The sequence below is a fragment of the Euprymna scolopes genome, chromosome 19 (genome assembly GCF_053919585.1).
Source record: "Euprymna scolopes isolate OS-2025 chromosome 19, ASM5391958v1, whole genome shotgun sequence".
In the NCBI taxonomy this organism is placed as follows: Eukaryota; Metazoa; Mollusca; class Cephalopoda; order Sepiida; family Sepiolidae; genus Euprymna; species Euprymna scolopes.
In genome coordinates this window covers 119,647,642-119,656,153 of record NC_136500.1, presented here as the reverse complement: position 1 = coordinate 119,656,153, position 8,512 = coordinate 119,647,642, and the positions used below count along the sequence as shown (strand labels likewise).

Genomic DNA, 8,512 nt, shown 5'->3' with positions numbered 1-8,512 from the left:
ATTGCATGTTTTTCGAGCTAAATAAACATGTTACACTGAATAAAAACACAAAAAATATATCCGGTTTGGTAGAAAAGTAACTTATCTTGCCTTTGATAACATTTATTTGTCATATATTTGTTTTTTGACAACTTTTTCGAATCTATGTGTACAGTAATACAAACCCGAAATTGATAATAGAAATGCCTAAAAGCCTCAAGAATTGACAAATAGGAAAACAATTCAGCAGCACACTTCAATAATAAACGGACATTTGTACACAAGGAAAAAAATAATGATTACACCGTGTTACGACGGCCTTAATCCATTGTTCTTTAGCAGTTGATTTTCTCTTTCAATAATTTCACGTTTAAATCGTGTTTTTCATCCTTTAATTTTGATTTTTTATACGTCATATATTTTATTTAATGAATCAAAAACAAAACAAAGTTGTATCAATTTACTAAAGAAATCCTAACAAACAAAATAGATTTTCTGTTTTGAACTCAAAAGAAAAAAAAAACGACTATTTTCTCATATTGAATTCCCTGAATGGGAGGTAAGTTTTCTTTTTTTGAAATTAGATTTTTTGTCAAAAATGTGTTTATTTAAGTAAAACTTACGTGATTTCTGACAAAATGATAATATTTACTATAAACAAAATAATTTAATTTGAAGTTGGTTAAATTGTTAGACAACAGAGCACAAAAAACTGCTTTTTCCGTATCTAATTGTTTTTTTTTTTTTTTTTTAAATATTTTTACTTTTATTTTTTACCGTTTTCCGTGTGAATTGTGATGTTTAAAGCAATATTTTAGGTTATAGAATGGGGGATACTTTCTTTAATAAAGTTTACATAAAAATGAGCACCAATTTATTGGCCATCATCAATTAACAGAAACTTTATATTAAAAAAAAAAAATTAGTAAATATTTACAATCAAAGCCAGTGTAAAGCCATAAAAATATTTTGAAAAATAGAATTAAAAAAAATAAATATCAAAAATAGAATAAAAAACACAAATATTTAATATTAATATTTGTTATATAAATTAAGCATTCAGTTCATCAATCATGGCCAGATTGCAGTCAAAGAGACAACAGTTTCACATTTTTGTGATGAGAGAAGGGGTAGGGCGTGTCAGAAATTTTTACAGGTAAATTTCTAAAAAAACACTACTTTTTTGTTTTAAATTTGAATATATTATTTATTGACCTTTTCTCTTCAATGTCTGATATATAATACTTTGGTGAGTAAATTAATTATTTACTTTTTAATAGACATTCCAAAATGGGAGTCGTGAATTATTCGACCCTCTGTCTTTCCAACTGGAAAAATGTAATTCAAGCCATATTTCTTTTTTCAATTAAAGGAGCAAGAACCAAGGTTTCATTAAAAAAAAAAACAAAAGAAAAAACAAACAAAGTGGTTTAAAAAAAAAAGGTTTTTAACTTCGAACTTTACAGGTAAATTTCTAAAAAACACTACTTTTTTGTTGTTTTAAATTTGAATATATAATTTATTGACCTTTTCTCTTCAATTTGTGATATATAAAACTTTGGTGAGTAAATTAATTATTTACTTTTTAATAGACACTTGAAAATGGTGGGGGGGGCGTGAATTAAAAAAAAACGTTTGTCTAAAATATTATATTCGGTTTATTGGAAAGAGCATAAAACTTCACATTGACCCTGAAGATATCGTAAAAATAGAATCAATAGAAAAATTTTGATAGATCTTTAAAGTTTGAAAATTGAAAAATATTGAGTTCGTAAAATTCATTACTGTTTTTTAAAAAATAAAAAGAAATATTTCTATTACTTTTAAAACAACTTTAATAGTTTATTTTGGAAGTATAATCCATAAAGAAAATAAACAACCGACTTTTAACAGAGAAATTACGAGTTTTTTTTATATTTTATTTGCAGTTTCGTGTTAAGGGTGTCAAAAATTCCTACAAAAATTCTGATACACCTAGGGAAGGGGAGAGGGAAGACCTCATATCAATTTTTGTTTTGAATTTAGGTGGTAAAATTAGAATCCACGTGTTGTTAACTATTCTGTACTTTCACCTAACAATTTAATAAACAAAGATACCGTTTTGATATTGTTTATCAAAACAAACGTGCATATGTGTCGCCGTGATATTTATTGGGTGACTTTCTTAGAGAAATTTGTTTAATGTTTGATTTGTGAATGATTATTGGGACTCTCAGATGAGTGTCTTATGTCAGGCATTTTTATGGTTTTAGCATAGAACCCGAGTATAATTATTTTTTTTTAAATAAATAAACGCCTTAAAATACGTTAAAAACATAAAACTTTTATAATTTACATTCATTCATAATTTTTTGGATTTGGATTTGTTGATCCCCCGACAAAAGGAGGGTGGACCTGTAAATTCACTCTTGTCCGTTTGTCCGTCCCTGTGTCTTGGAATTTTTTGAAATTTTGCACAAACATTAAACATGATATGAGTAAAATTGTAACAGAATGCATTTTCTTCGAGTATTTCGTTTAATGTTTGATCTATGAATTATTATCGGGACTCCCAAATTACCGTCTTATGTCAGGCATTTTTTTATTGTTCTAGTGTAGAACCCCGTAGAATTTTTTTTTTAAATAAAGGCTTTAAAATGCCTTAAAAACAGAAAACTTTTTACGTGATTAACATTCATTCATTAATATTTGTATTTTGATTTTTTTGTTAATACTTGATGTGACTTTTGTTTATGAAAGTTTTTGGTGGAAGTACAAATTAGTAAGCAAGAACCCCCCCCCCCTATTGGTAAGAATGGCTTTCTAAATAATATTAATGGGAGGTTTTTTTTTAGATTGTTTTAACGTAAGACCCGAGAGCAATTATATTTCAAAGTAAATAAATGCTTTAAAACAAATAAAAACACACAAAACTTATCCATGTAGCTAATATTCATTTATTATTATTTGTTTTTTATTTTGCTTTGTTTTTTTTATACTTGAAGATGCACGTTTTGTTTATGAAAGTGTTCCATGAAAGTACAAATTGGTTAGAATGGCTTTCTAAATAATAAGGTTGTTTATATTTGAAACAGAACACAAAATACAATACACAAGTAAAATAATTCTCTCTCCATGAATCTAAAATTGAAATCAAGAAATTTTACAATGATATTTTGACAGTATCTTTTATTTATTAACTAGCAGGGGTACCCGGCGTTGCCCGGGTGTTTGGAGGTGTGTGTGCTCTTAAATAAAAAAGAAACCGGTGAGGGGGGGGGGGGAGGTAAAAGTTGGTAGGATCGAACCCGAAGCCCTGAGGCGAAGTTTGAAAATAAAATCGGCCAGCCAGAATGAGTTACTGAAAGATGTTTGAATTTATTTAAGTAAGAAACAAATTGACAGGTGCACATACAGTTATTCAGCAAATGAGGTCAATGACCAGGTTTGTTTGTTATAAGCGAAGTAAAAAAAGAAAACAAAGTTAAAACTTAAGCGGGAGGTAGTCAAAACATCGAAAAAAAAAACACAAAAAAACTAACGAAAGGCAAACGATCAATGTTAAATGTAAAAATCGAAAAACAAAAACATAAAAACGAACACGTGAAAAATGTCTTAAATAAGCCTGTTTTGATATTAAAATTTAAAAAATCGGTAGATACCAGGGTGTTTTTGGGTGTGTGGTCGGGGGTGGATAAGCGAAGTAAAAAAAAAAAACAGAAAAACGAACGTTATGTGAAAAACGGCTTAAATAACACTGGTTCAATATTTAAATTAAAAAAATCGAAAAAAAAGAAGACAACTCACACCACGATTCGAACCCAAAACGTTTAGATAATGAACCAACGCGCTAACCAACTGAGCTAATGCAACGTCCATAAAATTTAGTCAGTTTTTCAAGTATTTAAAGTAAATCAGGTCATGACGTCATCTGACGCATGCGTAGAACTGGTCGTCATCACGAGAGGACCGTTTTTGCTGACCTCCCCCTGTCAAAAATTGTCGATTTCGGGGTGAAAAAATGAACGTTGTTGGCCAATTTTTCGAGCGAAAGATGGAGCTCCGATATGATACCGAGTTTGTGAATTTTCGTTGTGTCTGTCGAAAGTTTTTAGCGGACACACAAACACACAAACAAACATACATACATACACACATTTTCGCTTTTATATATATAGATTTGTTGGGTAAAAGTACAGAATAGTTAACACGTAGACTCTAGTCCCCCAAAACAGAAAAAAGCTGCAAATCTCACCCCTGCCACAAATATTCGAAATTGCAAATCATGACGTGTCCTGTTGACAGCCAACTGGTCCTGAAGTGCGTACCATTTACATTAAATTTATATAGGAAAATGATCCACTAATCTAAAATATATTATTTTAATCCTATTTTTGCAGATATTTTTTTAAGGCTGTTAAGACGTAATATCCAACAAAACTTGGACTCTAATGTTTTTAAAGGTGTAAACTATGTTGGATTAGATTTTGAAAATTTATCAAAATATTTTTTTTTTACATTTTTATAACGGTTATATTTTTCTGTGTGTTCGAGGGCAACATTTTATTAGACAATATTTATTTTCATTTGGTTTATTTTTATACCAATTATTTTTTATACCAATGTTATTAATATTTTACTGATGGACAGCCGTTTTTTTATTATTATTTTAATCCTTCTTTACAAATATTTTAAGACTGTTTAATGTAATATCCAAAAACCATGTAGACTTTTAAGTTTTGAAAGGTGTAAACTATGCTGAGTTAGATTGTGAAGATTTACAAGAAAATTTTTTTTGGGCATTTTTTATAACGGTTATATTTTTGTGTGTGTTTAAACGCAACATTTTTAGTGGACAGTATTTATTTTCCTTTGGTTTATTTTTATAACAATGTCATTAATTTTTGTCGGATGTACCATCCATCTTTTTCATTACAAAAAATCTAAATTACTTTAGAACTGTAGGCAAATATTGTTTCAATATAACTGCATAACGATCAAGAATTACCATTTTTGTCTAACAATTTTTCAGTAGTCAATGGTGAAAAACATGCATCGTTACAATCCTCTCTGCAAAAACTCTAGTATTCATAAAAAGGAAATAAAAAAGGGATTTTAACACAAATAATACGTTAAAAAGAATTTTCCATATAATATAACTAGCTGTACCCTCTCACGCGTTGCAGTGGCTCAATTTGGTGTTATGTAAACATTTAATAAAAAGAGAAAAATGCATGTTTCTTATATTCTTAGTACAGCAATCCACTCCAAAAAGTGAAAAAGAAGGCGAAAGTGAAAAAAAATGGTACTCTCGCAAAATTTGATCTGGATCCTCTGGAGTTTCTGTCAATCATTCATGGTTTGGATTCGACCAACAATCAGTGGATGAAGCCGAACGTAGCAGAAATGTTGAAACGCTAAATGTTTTTTTTTGTTTTCTGTATACAAAAATGTGAGTTAGTAATTAATATTTGGTTGATGGGGGGGGGTTTACTATACACAGATTCGAAAAAGTTGTCCAAAAACAAATAAATGAAAGCAAAGGTAAAGTAAGTTACGTTTCTACCTAACTGGATAATTGTTTAGTGTTTTTATGTAATCTAAAATGTTTAATCGGCCCGAAAAACGAAAATGGCCGCAGACTCTGTTGAATACGTTAAGTTTGGGAAAGTAAGTTGAAAACTAAAAACTATACAAAACAGTGTCTGAAACCCCACAAATATATGTTACCATGACATAGGCTGGCATAATCGGTGGGTTTTTGACAGTATTTTGTATAGTTTTTTAGTTTTAACTCACTTTCTCTAACTTAAAGTAATCAACAGTGCCCGCCACCATTTGTAGCTTTCAAATACACCGATAAACACTGCTTTTCAAGCCGACTAAACGTTACATTAAATGAAAAGGGTTCATATTACTAAACACAGATACAAAAAAGTTGTCAAAAAATAAATATATAACAAATAAATGTTATCAAAGGCAAGAAAAGTAAATGTTCTACCTAACTGGATAAGATTTTAGTGTGTTTATGTAATGTATAATCGGTTCAAAAACATTCGATGTTTATCAGTATATCTGAAAAATACAAATGGCAGCAGACTGTATCGAACACGTTAAGTTTGGGGAAATTTTGAGAAAATGAGTTTAAACTGTTGCAATATTTTGGCCCTTTTAAAATATTTTGGCCACACAGTCGGACGATTCTATTTATAAACGATGTTGCTAAGAACTGACGAATCAAATTAATTTACGTTCTGCTACCAACCAATCAGAAACCAGAATTGCTTCATAAATATTAAACCTTTTCTGGAGCAATTTCACATATTCTTTCCTGGGTTTCGACACGGTAAGAATATTTTGTTCTGTGGAACTGTCTACTACAAACAAGTCACCTACCAGGACTTGTGTGTAACAGCGAACCATCTGAAATTCAAAATGGCTTACACTTCTAGAGGTTATGCGCCCAGCGTGCGTCTTTATTTCGATGGATCCGAATCAAAATTCGAATTGTGGCAAGTTAAATTTCTGGGATATCTATGACTCCAAAAGCTACACAAAGTACTAGAAACACAACCTGAAAACAGAAATGACCCCGACTTCATTGAAAAGAAGGCAACTGTCTTTGCGGAATTAATACAGTGTTTAGATGACCGAAGTCTATCACTGGTAATGAGAGAAGCCCTGGACGACGGCTGCAAAGCATTAAATATATTGAGAGAGCATTATTTATTGAAAGGAAAACCTAAAATTATTTCTTTATACACTGAACTGACCTCTCTAAATCGAATGGAAGCCGAAACTATTACTGATTATATTATAAGAGCCGAGACAACTGCAAATTCTTTAAAAATGTCTGGTTAAGTTATAAGTGACAGTCTGTTAATTTCCATGGTCCTTAAGGGATTACCGAGTGATTTCAAGCCATTTACCACCGTGATAACCCAGAAAGAAAAACCCATGACTTTTAGCCAATTCAAGGTGGCACTCAGAAGTTACGAAGAAACTGAAAAAATTATCACAGAAAAAAACGAATCCACAAATATCATGAAATTTAAAAATACACACATAAAAACACCAAAATCGAATTATACCCATGCCAGGAATAAAAAACGCAACTTTGCCAGAAGCAGGTTTTTTCCTAAGAAAAGTACAAAAGTTATTTGTTATAATTGTGGACGGCCTAATCACAAGAGTTTCCAATGTAGATACAGGACTCAAAATGGTGACTACATTAAAAATGTAGAGAGCTCTGTTAGCGAACATACATTTTTATTTTCGTCTACATTTGATGCTTCAACAAACAATAATAATTTTCTTGTCGATTGTGGGGCCACGGCACATGTGATTACAAAGGAATCTGATTTTATCAATTTTGACCCCAACTTTAAGCCACAAAATCATTTTGTGGAACTAGCTGACGGGAGTCGAGTCAATGATATCGTTTTGAAAAGAGGCAATGCGAAAATCTCGCTAAAGAACAATAAAGGTGAACAGTGTTTCTGTATTCTAGAAAACGCTCTTCTAATCCCAAAATTTAAACAAAATATATTTTCTGTACAAGCTGCCACAAAACAAGGTGCAAATATAAACTTTAGCCCCAATAAATCAAAACTGGTATACCCGAATGGAACTGTATTCGACATTAAAGAGAATGGAAGACTATATTATTTAAATAGCGTAGTCCCATCAAAAACCGCCTGCCATGATCTACAGACATGGCATAAAATTCTTGGACACTGCAATATTCCTAATATCAAAAAGTTGCCGACTGTAGTTGATGGAATGCGAATACAAACATCAAAAACCTTCAACTGCGACGTCTGTATGCAAGGGAAAATGAAAAAATATCAAAACAAAATAATCCTATCAATGGTGCATCGTGACTTGAATGGTCCCGTAGAACCGATGGCAAGAGAACATTATAGATACGTGTTGAATTTCGTAGATGATCATTCAGGTTTAATAATGGTTTACTTTTTAAAGAACAAATCTGATACCCTGCTAGCAACTAAGAAATATCTAGCCGACATGGCCCCCTATGGTGAAATCAAGTGTATTTGTTCTGACAACGGTACGGAATTCACCAATAAAGACTTTGAACTTTTACTAATTAACCAGCATATCAGGCATGAGACATCAGCTCCTAGATCGCCACACCAAAACGGGACTGCTGAACGTGCGTGGCGGACACTTTTTGAAATGGCAAGATGCCTACTCATTGAATCAAAACTCCCTAAAAACCTCTGGACGTATGCACTTATGGCGGCAGCCTATATACGCAACAGGTGCTTTAACAAAACACTATCTAAGACTCCATATGAATCTTTCTGCGGTAAAAAAACAAATTTAAGCAGAATGCATATATTTGGTTCAACTTGCTTCGCATATATAGAGAAAAAGAGTAAATTGAATATTAAAGCCGACAGAGGTATATTTCTTGGATACGATAAAAACAGTCCAGCCAATTTAATATTTTTTCCCGAAAAAAATAAAATAAAAAGAATCCGGTGTGTAAAATTCACGGACACGTTTAATTTTACAGACGAAACCCCGT

The 8,512-nt window shown here is 31.4% G+C and overlaps 1 long non-coding RNA gene across 1 annotated transcript in view; it reads left to right on the top strand.

Annotated features, from left to right (window-relative positions):
- The first annotated feature begins 303 nt into the window (after nucleotides 1-303).
- The window catches only part of LOC145239917 (uncharacterized), a 97,758-nt gene continuing 89,549 nt past the window's right edge, over nucleotides 304-8,512 (top strand). The window contains exon 1 of the long non-coding RNA XR_013862406.1: nucleotides 304-538. This is a non-coding gene — a long non-coding RNA (uncharacterized LOC145239917). The remainder of the gene's footprint in view (nucleotides 539-8,512) is intronic.